This window comes from Sinohyriopsis cumingii, chromosome 8 (assembly GCF_028554795.1).
Source record: "Sinohyriopsis cumingii isolate HCF-2022 chromosome 8, ASM2855479v2, whole genome shotgun sequence".
NCBI lineage: Eukaryota > Metazoa > Mollusca > Bivalvia > Unionida > Unionidae > Sinohyriopsis > Sinohyriopsis cumingii.
In genome coordinates, this window is record NC_142968.1 from 124,216,152 (window position 1) to 124,241,370 (window position 25,219).

Below are 25,219 nucleotides of genomic sequence, written 5' to 3' on the forward strand. Positions count from 1 at the left end.
TAAAGACCTGCAAGGACAGTTTGCTACCGTGGGATGATAAATATATGTGCACAAAATATATCGATAAGTTTACTTGGCGCGTCATCTCATAATAAACGCCATGAGACAAAATTAATTATGGATCCAGAAGAGCTAGCTTTTGTGATCGCAAAAAACGGAGGCGCGATGTATTAGTGTCAAGTCTAAGTACGAATATTGGTATCATAGCTAGCTACTACGATGACAATTTTCAGAAATTTACTCATTTCAGATCTGTGATGCCCGCATATTTGTCAACAAACTTATTGTCAAAGATGAACATATTTCGAAATAAGGCTGTTACAGCCGCCACGGATTCCTTACATATAAGTTGAGCAAATATAGATCTTGTGAAATTATATATCGACATAGCTCCACTGTGTTTTGACGCTATGCATCACGACGGCGTCGAAGCCCACGCCAGTGGCTCTGCCAACCCTGGCTTAGCCAACACACGTTTGGGTAGTTGGGGAAGAAAGAGCGAACAAATCTGTAATTTTCTCTGAATCAGATGGTATTTGAACCACTTGTAAAGTTAAAATTCTCTGTTACGGTAACATAATTATAATTAAAACAGGGTTACGTTGTTTTTTATATTACAGAATTATAACAGAATTATAATATTCTTTCATCTCTTAATATAATTCTTCCTAAAGTTAATCCTTTGACTGCAGCGTTATCAACAAAGTCAATGAATTGATTCGATATTCACCTTCGGAAAATTCGCTCCCGTTTGAGCCCACGTGACAGACGTTATTTGTTGACGTTTGTATAGAAAATTATTATGATGGGGTTGGGCAGCGCCTGGTTCAAAAGTCACCAGGATATGTACTGATCATTGATAATTAGCGCCCACCACCTCCTCAACCCCGCAGGTGGTGTAGAATTTTCACCCTGTCGATTCCCTTTGGGGAAGTGGGCGTGACAAAATTATTAATAATCAGTACATATCTTGCAGAAAGTGTGGTGGACAGTATTTTCAATTTCTTTGCTACACTTGTAAATAGATGCATTTAATTAATTTATTGCATTTGTTGAATTCAAAGAAATAAACGGAATAAAGGCATTTAAATGAATTTATTGCATTCAAACAAATAAATGCAATTAAGGCATCAAATCAGTGTCTCTCATTAAGACAAGATTAATTAAATAAATTCATTTATAACGTAATCAGTCAGGGAATTATTAACAAGACTGTTTCTAAGATTGAGCAATTACAGCAAGATAATGGTAGAATTTGAAATGATACAACTGAGACAGGAAGGGGACCGATATACACTACCCGCAGAACATTGTGTTATCAAGTTACGCCAACGAGAAATGGAATCATTATTGGCTATACTGCCAGCTACATATGAACATGAGATAGCTAAATTTCATCCTCTTGCAAGCGCGATTGAGAAAATAGAATCAGACATGTATAGGCAATGTGAAACTCGAGAAGCTATAAGTGCCGCGCGAGACAGCTAAAACAACGTGTTTTGGAGCCCACCAAGGATCTCGAATCCAAGCCGGAATAACAAGGTCACAAATACCGAAAAGCACATAAAGAATTTTCTTTTTTAAAAATGCTGATTTTGGTTCTTTTTGTTATTGGTGCTTGAATGCACTATTGTTGGGGTCTTATTTTCATGGCAGGCCGTTCATGACGGGCCGTTTCACGGCCTATCGTACACATACGAACTTACATATAATTATTCATTACGCGTGTCCAATAATTAACTCTTCCGGTCGGTTTGACGGAAACGTACTCTTGACAATGTCGGATTATGACATTATAAAAAACATAGTTAATGGCCATACTCAAAAGAGCAGGAGGGACTTTCGGAGAAAACCTGTAAAGGACATATGCCTTCTTGGCCTGTATTTGTGGTGTTTGCCCAAACTACACTCTACTGAATCACATACGACAATCGTCCACGTGAAAGTAACTATACCCGGCGACACACGGCGACCGCCACCATCCGGATCGTTGTTATTTCATAGAGTATCTGGAGAGCCTATCATTTCCTACCATGCTGCATAAATCTTCGTAATGTTCGTCATTGTTGTGATTGAGATTCCGCTGAATTTTATTGATATCCAAACCGGGTAGTTTGAATGTAGGCAGTTGTTCTTTTGTGATTTTAAAATGATCAATAGACATGCTCATCAAAGTAAGCTACAATTTCCAATAGTGATTTTTGAAAATATGCTGCGTTACAATTCACCTGCTTCAAATGTTGTACTGTCTCATTGATTTTGTGTTTAAGATTATCATTAGGATATTCAAGAGCATGTTACTTAATCGCTTTACCAGACTGAGCTGTGTATTGTCATATTCCTGAGCTACTTCATCAATAAGTGCCTGATTACAAATGTGTTCATATGACGTAACAGTTCTTCACTAAAGAATACACCATAATAAAACAATTCTTTACTAGCACCCATGACAGATGATATCATATTTCTCAATATCCCCCAAAACCTCCACTGATTGCCTTTAGTATTTCTAATATTTCTCCAGGGTACTAAATATCCTGGTCTTCTCATAAATATGTATTGGTCTGCTGAATAATGCAACCGCGATGGTCGTGGTATTCCAACATAAATTGGTGCTGCAAGCGACCATCCCATCCCGCTTGTACATGTGAACGGTATAATCGGGCGATGATATTTCAATGACGACATTCAGCTTCATACTTCGATTGGAACGAGGCTAATTTATCACTTGTTGTAGTTATGTCGGTTTATGTTGCGGCGTCTTTATCGTTAACGTATTTCCTTGTTTTGCACCGTCATCGCCTGAAAAGGCCTTTCTTCGAACAACTTATATTTCCCTTCATGTTAAGTTTACCAGTCACTGTATCATGGGATATAGCAACACGTTTAAAGATATCTCCTATGGTTCCTCCGATTTATACGCTTGTCTTTCATGTTTTCATCATCAGTAAATACCACGATACTATCGTTGGTTATACCTGAGATGCGCAGGATATATTGACCCATTAGATAATACTCGTCCTTAACGTTTGATGATGATCCTGAAAAACAGCAACCTCATCCCGATCAACCCCGGGGAGACACATACGATCAGCGAGTTCATCTCGTGTTACATATTTTGAAAATTAATTTCATGACGGGGTAAAAATATGCGGCGGCGCTAATGATCTTGACACAGAATTAGGTACAGCAAGTACTTCTGGATGCGTTAATGTCTGGGATGGTAATGTTGAATATCAGTTTCGTGGTGGTGGGGGTACTACTGATATATTGTAAAAAATTTTTTGGTGGCGCCAATCCAATCGAATCAAAATAAACAAAACCACGTGCATCCCAATGTGTACCTGGAACGTAACGGTCATCAACATTAATGATACCAGTTCCAACGCATTTTAATTTTCGGTACTTGATCACGCGTGTAAAAACATGTGAAGTGTTTTATGGTTAATCGCGGAGGAGCATCAAGTAAATCTAAATCAGACCTGTAGAGTTATAGCGAAACGTTTCTGACAGTCTCTGACATTGACTGTACTTCGTTCCTGTTTATCTTTGACCCCGACTCATTTTTTATGGATGTTTTTAAACCTGTTCTGTTGCTTTCTTCGATGCCTTGGCGGCAAATGTTCCACAGCAACAAGTATGGCTGCTTTTCGAACTGGTGGGGCTTCAGCGAAAGTCAGTGCTAGTATCGCCGCTAGAGGTGGATATATATTCTCAGTCCTTTCCGTTCGTTGGCGGTATTCGCGGAAAGATCTAGTCTCACGCCAGTTTGTGTTTTCTTTGTGTTATGCTAGTGTTTGAGCTGACATTCAATCAACGATACTTTATTTGGGTTTTGCAACGTCATTAATTTTGTAGATAGTATACCCCATAATTCATCTTTGATGCCGATTTCAGCTTTTCAATCTGACCAGGGGTCAGAGTAACCCTGACGTGATGATATGAAATAACTTCGTGAATGATCTAATTACAGTGCACCAACTTGAGCTCGAAAATATATGCCAATGCCAGTTTGTCTAAACAAATCTAACTGGTCCAGTGAAAAGTAATATACCGGATATAGCGTAATGAGATCCCGATGAGATATCTGCAAACCAGAATCAACATTCTAATCAAGCCCCATAATTGTCATCAAACTATATCACGCACGGGCAAAATGATTATTTCCAAAATCCATCAACGCTTCTTCAGATGATTCTTGATGTGCGTTTATCCTCAGAGAACCGTCACTAACCCAAAGTGGGTTAAATTCCATGAGATCTCGTATTTGACTATTTTGTCGTCTGACATCCGGAAAAGCTACAAATCTATGTCGTGGTGCTAAAATTTCGTGCTGTGATCAGATCTGAACATTTGTAATCTGATCCGTGGTCATTGTCAACCATGGCAACATTGATTTACCACCAGAGTCCATGAAAGGAAGCAGCCGTTGTTCTTCAGTGAGCGATGGTGTCATTGCTGGCATCCACAATGAACGTATTTTGTCAGGGTTACATTTATTTGCAGATCCACAGTTTCACCTGCGTTAGGGCATTTAGCGTGCCAGACATCATAGTCTTTATTGGCTTTTCGAACATGGACATCTGCATGTTTCTCCTCGAAGATGACTAACATTTCTGCCAAAGCCAAAGATATGTGACAGAGGTATTGCACAGCTAAATCTTCATTTAGTATGAATTTGATATCTACGTGCTTAACATTCCAAGTTCAAAGCCGTGTCGGCGTTGACGAGCACATCTTCAATACAGTATATGCGTTATTTCCTCCATCATTAATTTCAGACATTAGACGAGGATAAAGTATATTATTGGCTTTACCCACATTGTCCTCTGCAAACATCATTGACAAACGAGCGGACAGTGAATAATCATCAGATCATCTTTGCGAGACTAACTATAATCGAAGCAACAACAACGCTTTCATGGCTTACTTAAATTTCCCGACCATCAATGATATGGCGTGCGCTCTTGAATAACGCCATGATTCCATCAATGACAAATCCGTCTTTTTGAACACCAGATGGATTACCGATGGTAATTCATCTGGTGTTCAAAAAGACGGATTTGTCATTAATGTACAAATGTATCCTGAACTTCAATGAATGACCTCTGCAGGAAGGAAATAACTGAATCTGCCTTAAACTTGTCGATTTATTAGTCCACGTAGATTTGGTTTGAGTGCTTCGTACTAATACTATCAATAATCACTCACATGCCCATATATAGCCATGTCCAATGACGGAACTGATACTCGACTGAATATTGTATTATATTAGTTGTTGTCTAAAACTATGTTCTAACAGTGATAAAAAAAAATGGTTGATCACCGATGACGACGGGTCAGACTATTAGGTTGGCGGTTATATGTTTTATTTCATCTCGGCTGAGGATTGTTTTGTCAGAGATAGCCAGCAAGATAATTCTTTCAATCGCTCCTTAGCAGCTTGGTTAATTTTTTTATTGAAACTTGCTGGCATCATTTTGGTGTTGTTCAGTTTTACTGTCTCTGGATTCCGTCGTACTAATCTTGTGATTATGTAGATAATCGTTAAAAAGATTTATCAGCAGCATCCCCATCAGTGCCAATACTTTTATCGCTAACAATTTCGATGGCTTTCATGCCTAATTGTTTTGCAAGCTGGTTAGCTTTTGGGGCTGTCCTCCTGAAGAAACCTTAAATAACATCGCCGAGCCTATCTCCATAGATCGCTTTTTAAACAAGTAATCGTGAATTCAGCCTGACGTTTTCATGTGCATATTGGGCAATGTGTACAATCATATTATTTTGTTATCACCAATATAGTTGATCGATCACCGTAGTGATAGTTGATAATTTCATCGAACAGGGACCGATAGACACTGTTGTTCCTGAAGCCACAGGTAAATAAACGCTGAAAACTGCGACTGCTTCATTGATGATTTCAGGGGAATTATTGCCCGCCGGTCTTCCACGAATCATAATTTCCAATTGATCAATATCAGGACAAAGTTTATCTCGAATCACCGGAGCGGTTTGTTTCTTACGACGTCAATGTGCTTGAACATCGTGAGTAAATGTTACTTCCGATTGCTTCTTACAGTCATTTGTTGTTCGGATCTGGTTGTGATTCCGGCGCGCTGATAAGGAGCATTTGAGGACTCAACCACTTCCTTTCCCTTCTGTTTTCAGATCTAACCATTGCACCTGATGTTCTCCTTTCTTCTACAACATTTTAAATTGACGTACCTATTCAATATTTTTGTTCTACTTTTGCAATACGTTCCTCTACTGGTCGGTTATAGATTTCAAGTTTTCTTTTGTCATCATTAGATTTGATGTGCTGAATATTATAATTAACTCTAAATATATATTGGACCGAATCGGCTATTTTTAGACTGTCAGCATATTCAGGTTTTACATATTTTTTTTCTACGATCATATTCAAGCGCGGTATGTGAGATGCTTGATCTGTATCCCCGATAGTGGCAATACCTTCCTCAGTAAATGTACATATTATGCTGGTTACAGCTCTTGGTGGTGGTGGTAGTTGAACTTCGGGGGATGGTTGAACTGGTAGTGATGGTGTGGGTTTGAAGACGGCCAGCGATATTAAAAACTGGTTGGTTCGACAATAGGTTTAAGTAACTTTTCTGTGCCTTCTGTCAATTCCACACGAGCTTCATGATGATGTTGCCACTGCTGCTATACAGAATCAGAGCTATAATATATTTCTTAATTGCATCTATTCGTTGTCGAGCAAATGTAGTATTTCAAGGATCCATGGTTAGTGCAGAGTAACTCGTTCTTAGTATTATTACAACGACATTATGATTAAAAATCACAGGTCACCTGCTATAAAAGATATCCGTATATTTTTTAATGTGCGGTATATATATATATATATATATATATATATATATATATATATATATATATATATATATATATATATATATATATATATATATGTATATATATATATATGCATACATATTGCTTCGAATTACAGCAGGAAGAACCCACTGTAATGAGTCGCTAAACATCTTGCCAACAAATGACTAGCATTTGGAAAAATCAAATATTAAAAACATTAAGCCAGTTTTGCAACATGGAGGCATCGCTGGCTGGTGGTAATTTGTATGATTTTTCGTATTTAATTTTCTAGATCGGATTACAGCATTGAGGCCTTGATTAAAAAAAATGGGGGGGGGATCCCTCAATGTCGACGCCACATTTGTTTTAGTAGGTCTGCAAACTGTTGCTATCTTTCTATATATTTGTCTATTTGTGTGCATTTATCTATTTGTGCTTATCAATCTATATCTATGTCAATCTATATATGCCCTTCTAAGTCTACATATGTCTGTCTGTCTATATACCTCTCTTTATCCCTCTCTGTCTCCCTCTCTCATAGCCGTTAGTAAATAATGAACTCGGCTTTTGTCGTCATTGTTATGAGTTGTATTTAGTTTAGGTTGGCATAATTCATTTCACAGGGTGCCAAAAATGTTGATGGCTTCATATTAAATAATGTATAATGCATACCATGAGTGAACACAGACTACAATGACCAACACTGCATCTTTCATTGATTTCATTAACATTCAAAATGATCAAATATATTTTTGGATTGTGGCATATACATTCATAAAATTTGACAGTTGATTTATATTGAAAGTTCTACCTATATAATGTTTACACCGCGGCGAGAACGATACTTTATCTATTTAGCTCCATTTATCTCATCATGGTATTTGCGTTTGTGAAGCTTTGCTAGTGCACTAACATTTAACAAAGATACATGTGTAGGCGACGCTGATATAGTTCTAGTTTTTTTTTAATTGTCTATGCAACACTGTTTCTCTTACATATGTACCGATCACTTGTTCAAAACCAATATGCACACGGAGCAATATTTAATCATTTTTCCAAACATTTAATGATCCAGTACATCCTATGATATTGATTTATACAACGGAGATAACTGTACAATTAAGTAGAATCCTTGTTGTCGCATCCTCCTTTTATATAGTTATTATACCCTTCTTTAAATTAGTGTACTTGTATTATGAACTTTCGAACACAACTTCTCGTCTCAATATTTTGTTGCCAGTGTCATTTTGGACATTAGTCTGTTTTAGATGTTGTAGCGTTTTCCCAGGAATTCGTACCTACGAATTAGATGTCCTAAACAATTAATGCACGTTACAAGACAAAATGACCCTTTGCATTAGCACAGAAATCTAAGAACAAATTAAAGCATAATTAGTTTGAAAAAAAAACGCAAATAATGCTACACACAAACAAAAGAAACATCAATTGATTTGGAAAAACTATGTACGGTTTCTATTAGATTGATATATGACTTCCACCATATAGTGTTAAGACCCCTTTACAACCGAGTCGTAGAGCGTCCGTAAGAGGTTTACAGTCTACCGGATGCAAGAGTAATGCCAAATGCTTTATATCAGTTACATATTATGACGCAATATACTGTGTTGTGTGCGGATATGTTTGTGGCTAGAGGCAGAAAATCGGAAACGTAGAGGCTAGGCCATAAATATGCTTGTCTATACCCTTTTAGGTTTTAGTTTCTGACTGCTGATTTCTAACTCAAAATCTCAGCGAAGTTAAACGTGCAAGCTTTAACAGATCGTACAATAATAAAGTCAACCCCCTTCAGGTTCCATACGACGCACGAGTATTATACGTATAATCAGCATTTTTGGAAACAATATATTCCTCACAATTATGATTCTGTAGTTGGAACATACAAGGGACGGATGAAACATGTCACTGGAAAAACGTGGCTGGCCCATCTACCTTTAACCCACATTAGCTTTGCTAACGAAACATTGCAAGAAATGAGTCACAGCAGGAATGTCGATGTTTTTCTTTTAAATGTAATACTCTGAGAATATAGTTTGATGTATTGAAGCTTCATAATTGATTTATTAAATTATTATTGACATCATTTTAAGTGAGCGCTACAATTTTAATTGTGTACGTGCACAGATAAATCATAATCAAAGTGATATAAGATATTTTTATTTTAGAGCCATAATAAATACAACTTGTTTACCTTTAGAAATCACCATATGAGAAGAGAATTCATTTCTTAAATTGCGTGAATTTCCATTCATACTTAATAGGTTTATTCTCTCTCTAATGTAGAATGATGTTCTGTATGTGCATGGTTGTTTTTTTTTTTATAAAAGTAGGTGAATAGAGACAAAGACATATAGATTGAATGATCTATCTTACATATAATGAAATATGTTTCGGCTGACCCTTGCCTTTCATCTCAATTCCCTGATAACATGGAATTAATTGGCATCGTAATTTAAACGATTCATTGAAATCAACTGATAGAGAAGAATCAGCTAGTTCTAAACATTTAAGAAATTAAAAATATTGCGAAAGAGGTGTCAGTTATACTAATTTGAAATATGTGCATTAATTTTCAGAATATTGTAGAAACTACACTTACGATCATTGAAATGATCTGTATAGTTCACTCATGCACGTTTAATTACACACACGTGAATATTTATCTCGTGTGGAGGGGGTAATTCCCCAGATGGCAAGTAGGAAAGTATGACATTTATTGCAGATTTACAGCCAGTCGGAATATGTGTTGCAAAATTAAGTCTTCCAAATTAGGTAGGTTGCCAAACGAGTATATAATACTATTCTTGAATTCTTGTGTGAAACTGGGTCAGCGTAGGCTGTCGGATAAGTATATTTGACACGCCGCCTAGTGGCGAATAGAGTAATAAAGGTATTATAGGGTTTACAAACGATAATCTCTATGGGTTTTCACTGGATTGTCGCAATGACCTTAGTCGCATAGGTTCTATTATGGAGGTACTGTTACATAAGGATATCTTCTAATCAGTACGGAGGAATTTACTGTTTTGAACAAATCGAAATTTCCTTCCAGAAAAAAATATCCGACTTGTCTGCATTTGATGTTCCTTTTCTTTTTATGCCTCTATGTGCAAATTATGAAGACACTAAGTGCATAAACAATAGGGTTCATTTAAGGGACGAATGGAGCAAACATATAGTTCGGTGAAGAAGTAATATATCAGCACGCCAAATTGTCTCATGAACAATCATATCACGGAATAGCATTGAGTAGTATATCAAAGAGATACGGTATTTAATTTACAAATGACCGTCTTACTGTTTGCAAGGTAATTAAGTCAGTTTCAAGTCGTTTTGTAAGATAAATCTTTTTATCATGGGTTATTAGGACCTATCGTGTTTGGAAGACTTCTTTTTTTAGCATATTGAAACCTTATTTTATGCGGCATTATGCCATAATTAATACTAATACATATTGTAATTCGATTTTATCCAGTGCTACCTGCTATGATGTAAACATTTCGAGCAATGGTTCTACGTCTACTCACAGATGAGAAGCTTACAGTTTCTATCACGCGTATTTTAGTAAGATTATTTACAAATGAATAGCCGCTGTCGCAGCTTTGCGGGTATAATCTACAAAGTTCTGTTACAATTAACCGTTTTAGAAAAGCTATTAGAGTTTGGAAGTACGCTTCGTTTGAGCCCATTTGGACGTTGAATGACGTAATCAGACTTATATACTCGAAAAGAATATTACTGACACTGACAATGGGTAGTACAAATGATTTTCAATGATGAGCGTAGTTAAATCAGATTCAAACAATGTTGTACCTCTTACGCCATGGATTAGGGCTTACTTGGCATACATAAAGGGAATACATCCTTGTAAACAACACAGACAAGCAGTTCAAAATCCGATAAAAATGTAGCAAGCTTCTTAGTCTTCTTTCACTCAATGTAATTAACCATGCTTCTAAATATAAATTGTCTTTATTCACATAAAAATATTCAGCAGTTATAACGCGACAGTTTTATGATGTACTTCTATCTTAATTGAATTCCCCATAGCGAAAACCCTCAGTAAAATAAACTGGCATATTCCTCGAGTTGAATAATTAAGAGTTAAGCAAAGCTATCAGAGAGGTTTTGTTTTATTCAGATCTATCTGCAATTCGAAAGTTTCAGTTATTGTTCTTGTATGTTCTGGAAATGAACGTTTGAATACAAATCAGTAAAGGAACGTTCTTATTTTGTAGTTATTATGGTTATAATTGACAGATTTCACCTATACAAAGAAAGATTTTACGAAATTAAAACAAACATTTTTATCTATAATTTTAAAGTTTTGGAACTAAAACCAATATTGCTATTTTTAATACTACAACTATCGCCAGCGCTGTGAATGATTAATGATTAAACATAATGGAAATTGCTTAGTATTAAGAAATCTTGAAATTTACCGTTAATTGGCCTTATAACATCAGTGTTTAAATCCAAAACACATTTTATGTACGACGTAAAATATCTTGCAACATAGATAGTGATTAATAGGCAAGACAAACTTTAATAAATTAATTTCAGAAAATGTGCATCTTGCAATATAAAATTAACTTACTTTAAGACATTTTTGTAATTTAATCATGTCACGCTGAATAACTTCAGTATTTCGTCATCCATGTACCATTGCAGTGTATTATTGCTTTGAGAAAACTCGCTTTACCAACCCTAAAATGGTTTATATGCTCCCGAAATGTTTGGTTGCCCTCTTATTATTTCATGTTGTCCATATCAGTATGATGAAAGTGGGTCAGAGTGATAAATATAACAGATAATTATTGTAATTGATTTGCTATCTAAAGAACTTGATTTTTTAATATTTATGACATTCAGATGAAATTGTTAGAATTTATTTACTTCAGTATTTAGACCATTATAAAGAGGAATGTCTCACATACGGTTAACTGGATTGTCTAGTATGAGTGGAAGGGTTCAGTCAACGCTAATAATTCTTGAATAAGTAGACAAGAAGATTTATAAATAAAACCAGACATATAAATACAATTGTTCTTACAAAACGTACCTTCATCATGAGGTGAGGGAGATTTTATTTATGCAAATATATAAACAAATGTGCATTTATTGCATGCACATGCTAAGCATGATATGATAACTGAAAAAAGAACTATTTATTACAGGTAAAGGGACTAATCCCACCCAACAAAAAAAACCCCCAAAAAAAACATTGTAAGAGGTGATATAGCAACATACGTCTTCCCTTATAGCCAATAAATGTATAGGTTATAAACTGAATACTGTATACTAATATAGCAATGCATTCGAGTTATTACAGAATACTGTATACTAATATAGCAATGCATAGCAATGCATTCGAATTATTACTGAATACTGTATATTACTATAGCAATGCATTTGAGTTATTACTGAATACTGTGTACTACTATAGCAACGCATACGAGTTATTTGAGCCAAAAGCTGTCACATCCAGACAAAACATTTTTACTGTTAGAGCGCATCTTAGAAAAATGCCATAAGCGATTGTTTAAAATTTGTTTTATCTGAATTTAAGTTTAATTTATTAGGTCATACCAAAGTCTAGTTCGATATTTGATTACAAATATGTTGGTTCAATTTATATATAACAAAGAGGTATGAAAAATGTGTGTGTGTGCGTGTGTGTGTGTGCGTGTGTGTGTGTGCGTGTGTGTTTGCGTGTGTGTGTGTAAAAGGGGCGTAAACGAGTAATTAGAGTGCTTCGTTTACTTGGCATCCTTTGGTCAATCTTTGGAAGCTAAACCAAGAAAAGAATATTTCATGTACGAATGTGTATCATGATACTTTTGCATCTTCAACAAACGTATGGCAGGGTTTGAATATTTCTGAGAGGATGAAGCGTACAATTACATCAACTGTTTATTACAACGTAGTGCAATTGCCTTTTAAAGAAAAATATATTTCTAAATAAATGTTATCCTGAAACGTATGTGACTAAACATTGCTCCACGGACGTATTTGAATATCTTCAGATACCTAACAAAAGAGAGGCGGTTTTCAAGAGACGTTTATTGAAACACAATGTCGGTATAGGCTGAATCATTCACTATCTAGGTAGTGTGATGTATATACTTATAGCGTCTACTTCAGAAGACGTGACGATACATTATTGATAAATTGGCTCTATTTTATTTTCAAGAGAATAAATAAAATCAATATGATAAATAATATGCATAAAATTTCAAAAGTACACTACTTAAATTCACGAACAAAACAAACGTGGTCGATAGCGTTATCTTGCATTAAACATCCTATATTAATTTCTAAATAATGCTGTTGTAATAGGAAAATTTTATTTTTATTTTTGTTGAGTCAAACGTAGAGATTTAGGTATCCTAATTCTAGCTGTACAAGAACTGGACAAATTTTGCTTAATACATAACAGAGACAAGTAATTATGGATATGCATTATGTGTTGGTTGTCCATGTGCATGTGTGTCGAATATTAAAATATATGATCTAATCATGGTGCAATTTAATCAAACATTTTTTTTTTGAGAGATAGATATTCGGTATTTATAATAGGAATATACACGTTACGTATGAACTTGATAAAGTTCCACATAAAAGGAAGGAATCATTTTACGTAAAATAAAACATGAAAAAGTTAATAATAATTCATTCCATTAGCGAAATGTTCCTGCGTTTGATATATTCAAATTAACAATTACTGGAGCCATATAGACATCACAAGATCTTAATTCAAATATAAGAGAAAAGGCATCTCGATTTTCATTTAACTATTTGCCTAATTCGTGTCACTGTCATATTGTGCATGCTGTTCTAAAATACGTCTGTATTTGTCGGCAGTGCAAAGGTAACGATTAATCCTAAAGTTGCTATGACATGTCCAAAAGATTGGAATGTCCTGAATGACTTAACAATATTTAATGTGCTGACGTACCAATAATCTTCATGTAGCACAATTATACAATCCATTATGGCTTTTGAATAAATTCAAACTAATCCCAAAGTAGTGTCACTTTCCAAATGGTCGATGGTCCCTTCTCAATCCCCTTCAATTTATCTCTTTAAAACCTGGATTAAAATAAAGTATGGTATTAGTATGAATATCCATTCAGATAAACCTTGTAAAGCTAATAAGAACGGTAATCTTTGTTCAAGCTAGTAGTTGAATCAGATTCAAATAATGATGTACCTATTACGCGATGAACTGGGCTTATCTATCTTACATAAGTGGAATAAATCCTAGTAAACAATAGATAAAATCTGTTGAAATTCCTTTTGAAATGTAGTTAGGTTGACCTCGTTCTTCTTTCACTCAAGGTAATCAAACGTGCTTCTAAGTATTGGGTGTATTTATTAGCATAAGAAAGATATTCCGTTATAATGCGACAGGTTCAAGTTCTACTCCTATCTTAGTCGAATTCAATAGGCTTATGCCGTCTCTAAACTAAACTGCAGGAGAAATTACGAGCATGACCAAGACGATTGCTGTCTGTTAAAGTGCAAGCGGATTCGCTATTTTCAAAGTCATTGGTGGTCCACGAACAGTATGTCTAAGCAATGGTTAAAAGTGACTGTATCATGATTCTTAAATTGAATCCCGAAAAGCAAATAACATTATTTGAATGTCTTCCTCCCAATCTAATTCATTATCAGAAGTGCAATAAAATAGCTAATAAGTGATTAAATAATTAAGAAAAAAACAATTGGAGGATTATGAATTAAATTCCAAATAGTCCAAAATGTTCGATCACCGGTCATAATGAATAAAGTTATAATTAAATTTCAAAAAGAAAGACATCAAATCTGAAGGTGTTGACGTGCCTGTAATTGCCTTTACCATAGTTTTTGACGAATCACAGTAATATAATCCAAGATGTCCTTGTCAGAATCCACAATAATTCCAATTTAATATTTCTTTCCAGGAGTGTTATTGAAGAGCAAGTTGTATTTCCATTGAATATAAATATGAATAAATAATTCCACCCAAATATAATGCTAAAAATAACTATAAGAAAGATCATGTTAAAGATGATAAAGGAAGAATGAGAGATTTCTAAAATAAACAAGAAATTATAAAACAAAATCATAAACACTAAATTTGAAGAGAATCATTGTCAGAAGTTCTTTCCTAGAAAATTGAAATTGTCAACAAGATAATATCTGTCTCTAAAATTATGATAAAGAATTTGGTATTCGACGCGTAATCCATTCTTTTGTAGGAGAATTCCAGCGTTCTAGACCAGGTGATGTAGCAACATTAGTAAAACATTATAGCAAATAAATTAGAAAACAATGTTTCAGGTGATGTAGAACTATTAGTAAAACAATATGGCAAATAAATAAGAAAACAATGTGTCAGGTGATGTAGCAACATTAGTGATGCATTATAGCAAATAAATTAGAAAACAATGTGTCAGGTGATGTAGCAACATTAGTAAAACATTATAGCAAATAAATTAGAAAACAATGTTTCAGGTGATGTAGAACTATTAGTAAAACAATATGGCAAATAAATAAGAAAACAATGTGTCAGGTGATGTAGCAACATTAGTGATGCATTATAGCAAATAAATTAGAAAACAATGTTTCAGGTGATGTAGCAACATTAGTAAAACATTATAGCAAATAAATTAGAAAACAATGTTTCAGGTGATGTAGAAATATTAGTAAAACAATATGGCAAATAAATAAGAAAACAATGTGTCAGGTGATGTAGCAACATTAGTGATGCATTATAGCAAATCAATGAATATGTTTTAAACTGAATAATGTGTAATAATATAGCGATGCAATCGAGTTATTTGAACGTACCACTGCCATAAGCAGACACAATTAAAAACGTTTAACTTTCGCAGTGATTCTAAGCAAAATACAATAACTGTTTAAAATTTGAAAATCTTTTTATTGTTCCGTCTGACTTGAAATTTAATTTTTTGCAAATGTCATATCTTCGTTACGCGAAATATTTGACTACACATATTTTGGTTCAATCTATGCACAATAGAGAGGTATGAAGAATTTGTGTGTGCGTGTGTGTGTGTTTGTGTGTGTGTGTGTGTGTGTGTGTAACTAGTGTAAGCGATTGACGACGGTGCTTCGTTTTCTTTCTCCCTTATGTGAATGTTTGAAAGCATAAACCAAGGTAACATATATTTTTTTTTTAAGAATTTATTTATGCATCTTCAAATATTGAGATGAAGGTTTAAAGATTGTTGAGCTAGGTTTTAGTCAAAATTCATAGTAACCGTTTAGTATAAAGTATCTGTGTTTTTTTTAACGAAAAATAATTGCGAATAAATATGTTGTTCTAAAACGTATGTAACTATATATTGTACCACGATTAGTATAGACTGAATGATTCACTAACTTGCAGGGGGTATGAGCATATGCATAGCTCCTCTTTACTGAAGACATGACGCTACCTTATTGAACAGATAGTTATATCTCATTATCAAGATAAAAAATATAAATATTATGAGAAATATTAGCCTAGATATTACAAACATACGATACTAAAATTTACGAACAAAACGGAAGTGGTCAAATCCTTTGTCTTGCTCTAAACATGTCACATGCTTTTCTATATAATACTCTTGTAACAGTAAAATTCTATTTTGCATTGGTTCAAACGTAGAGGTTTAATTACACTGGACAACAAATTTTTACAAAAGTCATGTTACTGAAATAAAATTAGTCAATTCTTATCAATTTTTATGTGCTGAACACGAATATGACAGTCAAATTGCAAAATTGGCTCTAGTTTTTTTGTAATCTGCAAGAAATTAATGTTTACATAACGAAATGCATTCCAATAGTAAAAGGTCAACTGTAATAGCCTACCTATAAAAAATCAAGTCATTGACTACATCTTAGATTTCCTCGCCTGTCTCTTGTACAGCTGTTCGGGAGCATCTCTGAGGAGTGTCCAGCAGTAGTCAGCCAGCATTGTAGTGGACCATTTTCCCTGGTATCTTTGTTCCATTGTTGCGATATCTTGATGAAAACGTTCGCCGTGTTCATCACTAACAATACCACAGTTGCTAGGAAAGAAATCCAAATGGGAATGAAGGAAGTGAATCTTTAGAGACATATTGCAGCCAAGTTTCTTATACTTCATCAACATGTCTTCTACTAGTTCCTTATAGTTTTCTGCCCTAACATTTCCGAGGAAGTTTGTAGAAACTAGGCGAAAAGCATTCCATGCTTGTTTCGCGTCACCTTCCAGCAAGTTGTTGAACCGGTCATCTTTGAAAAGCTCTCGAATCTGAGGACCCACAAAAACTCCCTCTTTAATCTTTGCTTCGCTGAGTCGAGGGAATTTTTCATGCAGGTATCGGAATGCTGGCAAAGTCCGGTCAATGGCTTTCACGAAGTTCTTCATCAAACCTAGTTTGATGTGAAGGGGTGGTAGCAAGATTTTCTGAGCCTCAACCAGAGCTGGGTGTTGGATATTCTTCTCTCCAATGGCTACATTCTGCCTGTGAGTCCATTCCTTCCTCATGTAGTGCATTTCCCTTGCTCGGCTATCCCACTCGCATAAGAAACACATGTATTTTGTATATCCTTGCTGCAGTCCCATTAAAAGGGCAACTACCTTCAAATCACCACAGAGGTGCCAGCTGTACTTGTTATACTCAATGGAATTCAGTAGCTGCCTTAAGTTATCGTATGTCTCTTTCATGTGGACAGCATACGCTACTGGAATAGATGGAAGAATGTTTCCATTGTGCAAAAGCACAGCCTTGAGACTCAGTTTCGAAGAGTCCACAAATAGTCTCCATTCTTGTGGGTCATGAGTGATTTTTAAAGCATTCATGAGGCCCTCAATATCGGAACAGAATATCAGATTACTTTCCTTTCTGAAGAAAGGCTCCAATTGCTGGTGGCGCTTTCGATATGCAGTAATTGTGACATCTTCTTCTAGAAGATTCCATTGTTGGAGTCTTGATCCTAGCAATTCTGCCTTGTTCTTTGATAAGTCCAAATCACGAATCAGGTCATTTAGTTCTTCCTGTGTTATTCTGTGTGGGGTTGATGATGCACCACAGTGAAAATCTGGATCACTGCATGCTGATGGACCAGGAGAAGAACAGGTCGACTCACCTTTGTCTTCGTCAGATGAATCAAGAGAATATTCTGCTGGAGGTTCTGGAATAGGAAGTCCCTCACCATGTGGAACTGGTCTCAATGCAGACGGAATGTTTGGGTAGACTATTCTCGACTTCTTTCGCTTCGTTATTCCGCCGGAAAGAGGAGGAACCAAGCAGAAGTAACAGTCATTTAGGTGGTTGCTTGGCTCTCTCCACACCATTGGGACTGCAAACGGCATTGATGACCTTTTGCAATTCAACCACTGTGAAAGCTGTGTTGTACATGTAGCACAGCATATATGCGGAGCCCAAGGCTTGTCTTGGTCACCAACCTTGCATCCGAAGTAAAGATGATATGCCTTCTTCACTTGAGAATTGATACTTTTCTTCTGGTTGGCAAATGTCACTTCCCCACAAATATAGCAAAAATTGTCCGCGGTATTAACACACTTTCGAGGCATTACTGTTCTTTATTGTACGTAAATGGATAAAATAATAAGTTTTATGTAACAGTAGCTTGAACTGTCTCGCACAACGTCTAAAATATTTTAAATGCTGAACCTATCTGATTGGGCTTTATATAGTACACTGCTTACGTCAGCTTCAGCAGCCGCCTGGCATTAGTATAATAGGCCTACACATGTATAGTACACTGCTGACGTCAACTTACTTCAGCAGCCGCATGGCATTAGTATTGCATTGCATCAGAAAATGATGCAATCAACTGTGGATGATGTGAGCATGATGGTATTATGCAATGTTACATCATTATTCCGGATGTTTCTGCAGTCCTACTGGAGAAATTTACACAGTGAAACATAGAAAATGAGGTATATGAATATCTTCAAAACGAGAGCCAATATAAATTTTTCACGGTTATATTCGTGTTCGGCACACCAAAATGCTACAGATTAGGGCCTTTTCAAGTCAGTAATGATTTCACTGTTGACCAGTGTTATCTTATTTCTAACTGTACTTGAACTGGACAGGTTTTGGTTAATACATCCCAGACACAAGTCATTGTGGAGATACAACATAGGTTGTTTGTCCATATGCACATCTGGTGAACTTAACATAGATAATCTGCCTATAATGGAATTCAATCAAAGTTATGTTGTCAGAGAGATATTTAGTATTTATAAAAAGGAGTAGAAACGTTAAGTATGAAATTTTTCATTATGTTCCACATAAAACGAAGAAATTATTTTACATAAACATATAATAAAAACAAACTAACAACTACTGGAGCGATATAGGCATGAAAAGATCATAAAACAAAGATAACAAAAATGTCTTCTCGATTTTCATTTAATTGTTCGCCTAATTCGTGTTACTATCATATGTTGTGTTTTTGTATAATTGGTGTTATCCATATTTGATTCAATTGTATCTGATTTAATATATATTTATTTCAATTTAATTGTTTGTCAGTTTGAATTTTTTTATATTTTTATATTGCATGCTTATGTAATGTACATTTATTTACTAGATACATTTTCAGAAAATAGTTTTACCTTGACTGTTAGTTTTATAAACACCAGGTGATGATCTAGATCCCGACCTTGATTCAAAAATGAGTAGCAACCACGTAAACAAGTACCACTTTTCTTTTAGAATGGTTGGTAATTGTCGACATCATAATAGGACTACGTGTTTAAAATGTAAACAATTATTTTTATTTCTTAGAGTAAAATGATATGTTTTCGTCAGGGCCACACTGGTTGTACATGACCTTTAACAGGTACCTAATTTCTACGAGCTTCCAGAACATGATCAAGTAAACCCCTGTTTACGTTTAGAAGACGATATGACCTCTGTTTTGGAGAGTAATTCTAGTTTTAGCTGGGCTTTGTCTTACACTAGAAGTTGTATGTTGTGCTGTTTGGCGTTATTTCAAAATACTTCGATTGGAGTTATCTCAAATTATTTGGATTCAAAAGGATTAATTCTTTTTTCTAGAAAATACACTTGCTCATGTGAGATTCTTAATCAAACACAGTTGTTGATTTATTATTTTGATTTCCAAAACCGGAGTGATATTTCTTATTTCTGCAAGGAACTGTATCCCTCAAAACTACAGGTTACAGCGTACGTCATCGTCTTCCATCTTGGATTCTTCGTCGGAATGTGCACTTGAATTCAGTACAACATTTTGGTATTAGGACTACACAAATTTATTTTGGGATTATTCTATTATCATTTTGGATTTGATTCTATAAAACTGTATGTTTGTTGGTTTTTTGTTTCTTTCGTTTTTACAGAAATTTAAAATGGAAATAAATTATTAAATTTGTTACAAAGTTTGTTGTTTTCACTTTTTCTTGTGTTGCTATTTATTCGAGCCTAAACACATTACATAAGATTAGAGATAAATGAAATCGGGTTATTTTCATGTTGCAAAAGATGCTGTTGACACCTGTAATAAATCTTTACATACAAGAATAAACACTTAAGCTTCACACATCTGTATGGAAGAGGTAACATTGATCAAGAGGTTTACATCATAGCAGGTAGGCAGATTAATTCAGGAGAGCTTAGCTATCCCTCGAGGGATTCGAATATAGGCGAGTAAACCTGGCACACCATCACATACGTCCCATAAGGAAATTGACAGATTCGAGACTCATTATCACAACTGAACATAGTTGTAATAGTCGATAGATTACAACCGGCCGCGTGACAGCGATTATAAAATAACTGCATACCTCATAGTACGTACACACTATTTTTTAAAAGAGACATTCAGAATACATTCGTTGCATGATACATTTTCTTTGTGATACACAATACTCAGGACCTTGTATCAATATTCCAGGTTTCCTACAAATATTTGATTAGAAGTTGCATGGGACGAAATATTATTAAATATTTTTAATGTATTCGAGTAAGAATTAAGCCTGATAATCAGGTGCGGAGTTATCAATTGAAGATTGATTTTTTTAAAATTACTTTTCAATAATGTGGGGTATTAAGGATCGTTATACTCAGCGAAACATACATACTATTAGAATGTGAGCTACGAATATGCGACGATGGTTGATGTAAAGGGGACAACAAAAACTAAGTGTAATGTAAGTTGGGCTTATCGTTATAGAAAACGTGATTCTAAACAAAATTAAAAAAAAAGGAAAAACGTTTCTTTCTAAGCATAGTATATAACGGACTTCCGGTCCGTATTTTTCCGAATGAATTTCAATATTTAATTTACTGATGTACCAGTAGTCTCAGATGTGCTTATGCAGCAATACTATTGATCTAGCACAATGATATAATCCACAATGGTTTTGAAAAGAAAAATCACAAAATTACAAAGTACTGTCACAGCCCAAAAGTATGATGAGCACTTTGTAGTTCCAAGGAATATTTTAAATAGATGATTCTTTACAAATTATATCTGAAGACAACAGTAAATGATTCCACAGTCTTAAGTTAAATGAAGAAGAATGAGTTTTTACCTCATCCTATATTTATTAATTTATATTATCCTATGACAATAAAATGTTGAAGATATGGTTCATTTTAAATTTAAAATTCCTACAATTTCAAAACATGTTGGTTTCTAGGACATTTCAGAGTTCAAAGGTTATTAGGTCAAAACATAACGATGTTGAACGAGCAAGGAAAACAAAAAAGGATTTGAAATTTGAAGAAATTAGACAAAGGAGGGAATTACGTTCTTTACCAAGCAAAACAGAAGCAATAAAAACAACTGTAAGTGGTTTGTCCAATGGTGGCCTTAGACAACTGGGATAATAATGCCTTTGCCGATGTTGAACGAGTACAAATTCTGATTGGCGGAAAACAAGCAGGTAAATTTCATCGGAAAGTGTTAATGAAGAAGATGGTAGTTGTGAACGATTATTTGCAGGCGGTATCATGAACATTAATATTTACTGGTCTCTCATCAATGAAATCCGTGATGATTATCACAGTTATTGGGAGTATACAATTAGACACAATGACTAAAAAAAGATTATTATATATAATGCTCAACGTGGACCGATCATAGTCAGGTAATAAATTCGCGATTACCAACACAAAAGGTGATCTACGGTGAAGGATTAGGTGATGTTGTCAAGGGTCCTGTACAGAAGAATAGCCCAAAAATCAATACATTGTAAAACAATTATCAATGAAGGCTATTAACTTTGTTCGTGATAAATGTATTGGTGTTGTCGGTGATGTTGCCAGCAAAGCATTTTCAGCAATCAAGGATGATCAAGAACGATTGATACGACGAAAGCCACAGCCAGTAAAATTACCCAGCACTGAAGTTATGCCTTCAAGTGTCACTTAAACAATAAATCAAGCCGCAAATAAAAGAATAACAGAGTTGGCTGGTGTACAACTGTCAGAAAAAGACAAAAAAAAAAAAAACCATAACTACAAGTTTGGTAGCAGAAAATGGCCTTCGTGCTAGACGGTTATAATAAAATGTTCTAACGTATATCTGATCCAGCATTTGACATGGATGCGACAGTTCTCAAAGATGAATCTGTGTGCGATTATCAATATTATTCTTATGACGCACGTGTACCTAATACACGTGGAAGAATCCCATTACAGGTTCAGGCCACAAGTAGATATTTCTAGCCCTCTGAGGCATTTATTGAGATCGAAGGTAAACTTAAAAGCAGATGATACAGCGTACGGACATTAATATCGGCATGGTTTTGTTAACAATAGCATCATGGCGTCAATTAACAGCGCCATATACATAACTGAAGGGAAAATATTAAATCGTGTCTCGTAAATGTTGATGTAGCCACGACGATACTGGGTCTGGATAGATATTCCGATTATTACTGGAGGTCAGGTGGTCTGTAAATTATGTTTGAAAACGATACCACTGATCACCCCGAGAGTAGCAATGTGAGACTGAATGCAGCTGGGGACGCAGTTGCAGCAATGAATGACGATATCAGCTTAGATTTGCCGCACGTAGATCCATCTTAAATGGAGAAAGACAATTTTGATATGTGATTCCACTCTCACATATTTGGATTCTGTAGAAATGTTAGAAAAGTTCAATTTGGGGCTAAAAACATCTTGGTACTTGTTAGAAAAGCCACGGACAATGTGGCAATCTGGCGACCCAACAAGTTGATGTTAATAAAGTGATACAAACAAAACTTTCGTTGTTGATACCAGTAAATAATCCATTGATCGACGACGAACAAACGTTACTTTCTTTCATGAGTCAGGGCGGTAAATTATCATTATCATGGTTGAAAATGACGACAAACATTATTCAAAGTACTGCTGCTTGGTTATTCACATGGCATATAACATCACAGCACTGGGTGTCAGCACCACTACATATACGCATCGCGTTTCAGGAAAATGCCAGAGTACATTCCCAGGAACGAAATTCAATGATGTTTGCCACACTAGGAATTTTTGATGTTTCTTTGAGGATAAATGGACATCAAGAACCTTCTGAAAAAGTTTGGCTAGGTTTTGATCACAACCATGTAGCAGGTCCTTATCATCGGTTGATGACATTTATGGGGCTTGATCAAAATGTTGATTCCGGTGTGCAGATCTCTCTGCTGGATTCCACAACGCTGTATCCCATCTTATATTTTTCACTGGAACATTTGGATTTGTTCAGGCAATCATTCGTTGATTTACACTTCCGAGCTCGTGTATTTCAACTGCCCTCTGGTGGCTAAAGAGCAATTGCTGTTATTCTCTTTGACAAAACAAAGTTATTTAAAGGTGTTGGTGGACGAATGAAAGTCATTAATGTCCCAGTAGAAAACATGTATTTAAATCGCTCATGAATCATAATGTCATTCATCATGCTATTGTCAGTCTGATTCCTGGTCAGATTAAAAAACTGCAATGAATATAAAAAGAACTGTCCAATAAAAATATCACTAAAAGAATAACAAAGCGCAGATGGTCAAAATTCAATATCACTGACTGAAGGTCCACTCAAGCACTACATTAACGCCCAACGATCAAATACCGGTGTTAGACCTAATCTTTCTGCCGATGCTATTTAAAGACGGAATCAAGGTGGGTGGTATATTTTCCACTTCTTGCAGCTATGCCAGCGTTAATAGCTTTTGCAGCCACAGGTTTTGCAAAGCAGCTGCACTTAGTGCTGTTGTAACTGTGACTGGGATGGCATTAAGAAAGCAACAGGAAAAGGAATAAAAACTTCCCCCCAAAATGGGTTTAAGACTACTAGGAACCCCCCATTCGTGGTACAGAAAATATCGGAGACTTCCCGGGACACTTCGTTAGACGCAAATCGTCTCCTTCCTATGTCACATGTTGAATCACTTGATGCTGCTAAGCGATTAAATAAAGAAACTTTCAAGTGCTTTTATGCTCAATCAATTACAAAGACGATCAAGAAAAACTAAAAGAGGTATCAAACGTTCTGGTACTGGTACTTATTGAGTTGCATACGCGATTGATCCACGTGGAAGTATTTTTTATATTATTCGTATGGACTGGCACCATCAAAAGTATTTTAAAAATATTTTGGCAGCGATAACATCGCAGTACAAATTGATGCCGTCTGGTATTCAACATTACCAATACAGACAATAACTGATCCACCAACATGTGTCCGTGAAGTAATTGCTGTACTTGACACCTTGTCATCATTAACAACAACACCTCATAAGGTCGTGCACGAATATACAAGTAGACGGTATAGCCTTCCACCGTCGTTTTAAATTATAATGGTAGATATTTATGGAAGATCTTCTGAGTTTTCCTCAGATTAAAACTCAGCAAGGCGACTTATCTAAATATGCAACCCTTGATGAGGATGAACTCGCAAATATTTAAAGTCTCGCAATAATATCCCGTAATATCCCGTTGACATATATTCTACGGGTTCCAGATGCAACAGAAGAAAAGTTTGTGATGTTTGCTAAAAAGGTAAAATGGGAAAATTGGAGGAATCAGTCTTGCTACCCATGGGAGCGATTACCGGACGCATCAGACGAGTTAGATATATTTACTTGGGCGATCTCAATATGAGTAAAAATAAACTTAATAATGCGAGAGAACCGAAATCAGACAATGATGTGGTAGCAGGAAGATACGTAGGCAACAACATAACGATAAGAACTGACATTAGTAAATATGTTGCTAAAGCCTGTGATACGATGAGTGGTAAATATCCATATGGCTAGTAATACCAATGCTTATTTGAAAGAACCATTAATAGCCGATGAAGCTGCAACAAAGAAATACGTGGACAGCACCAA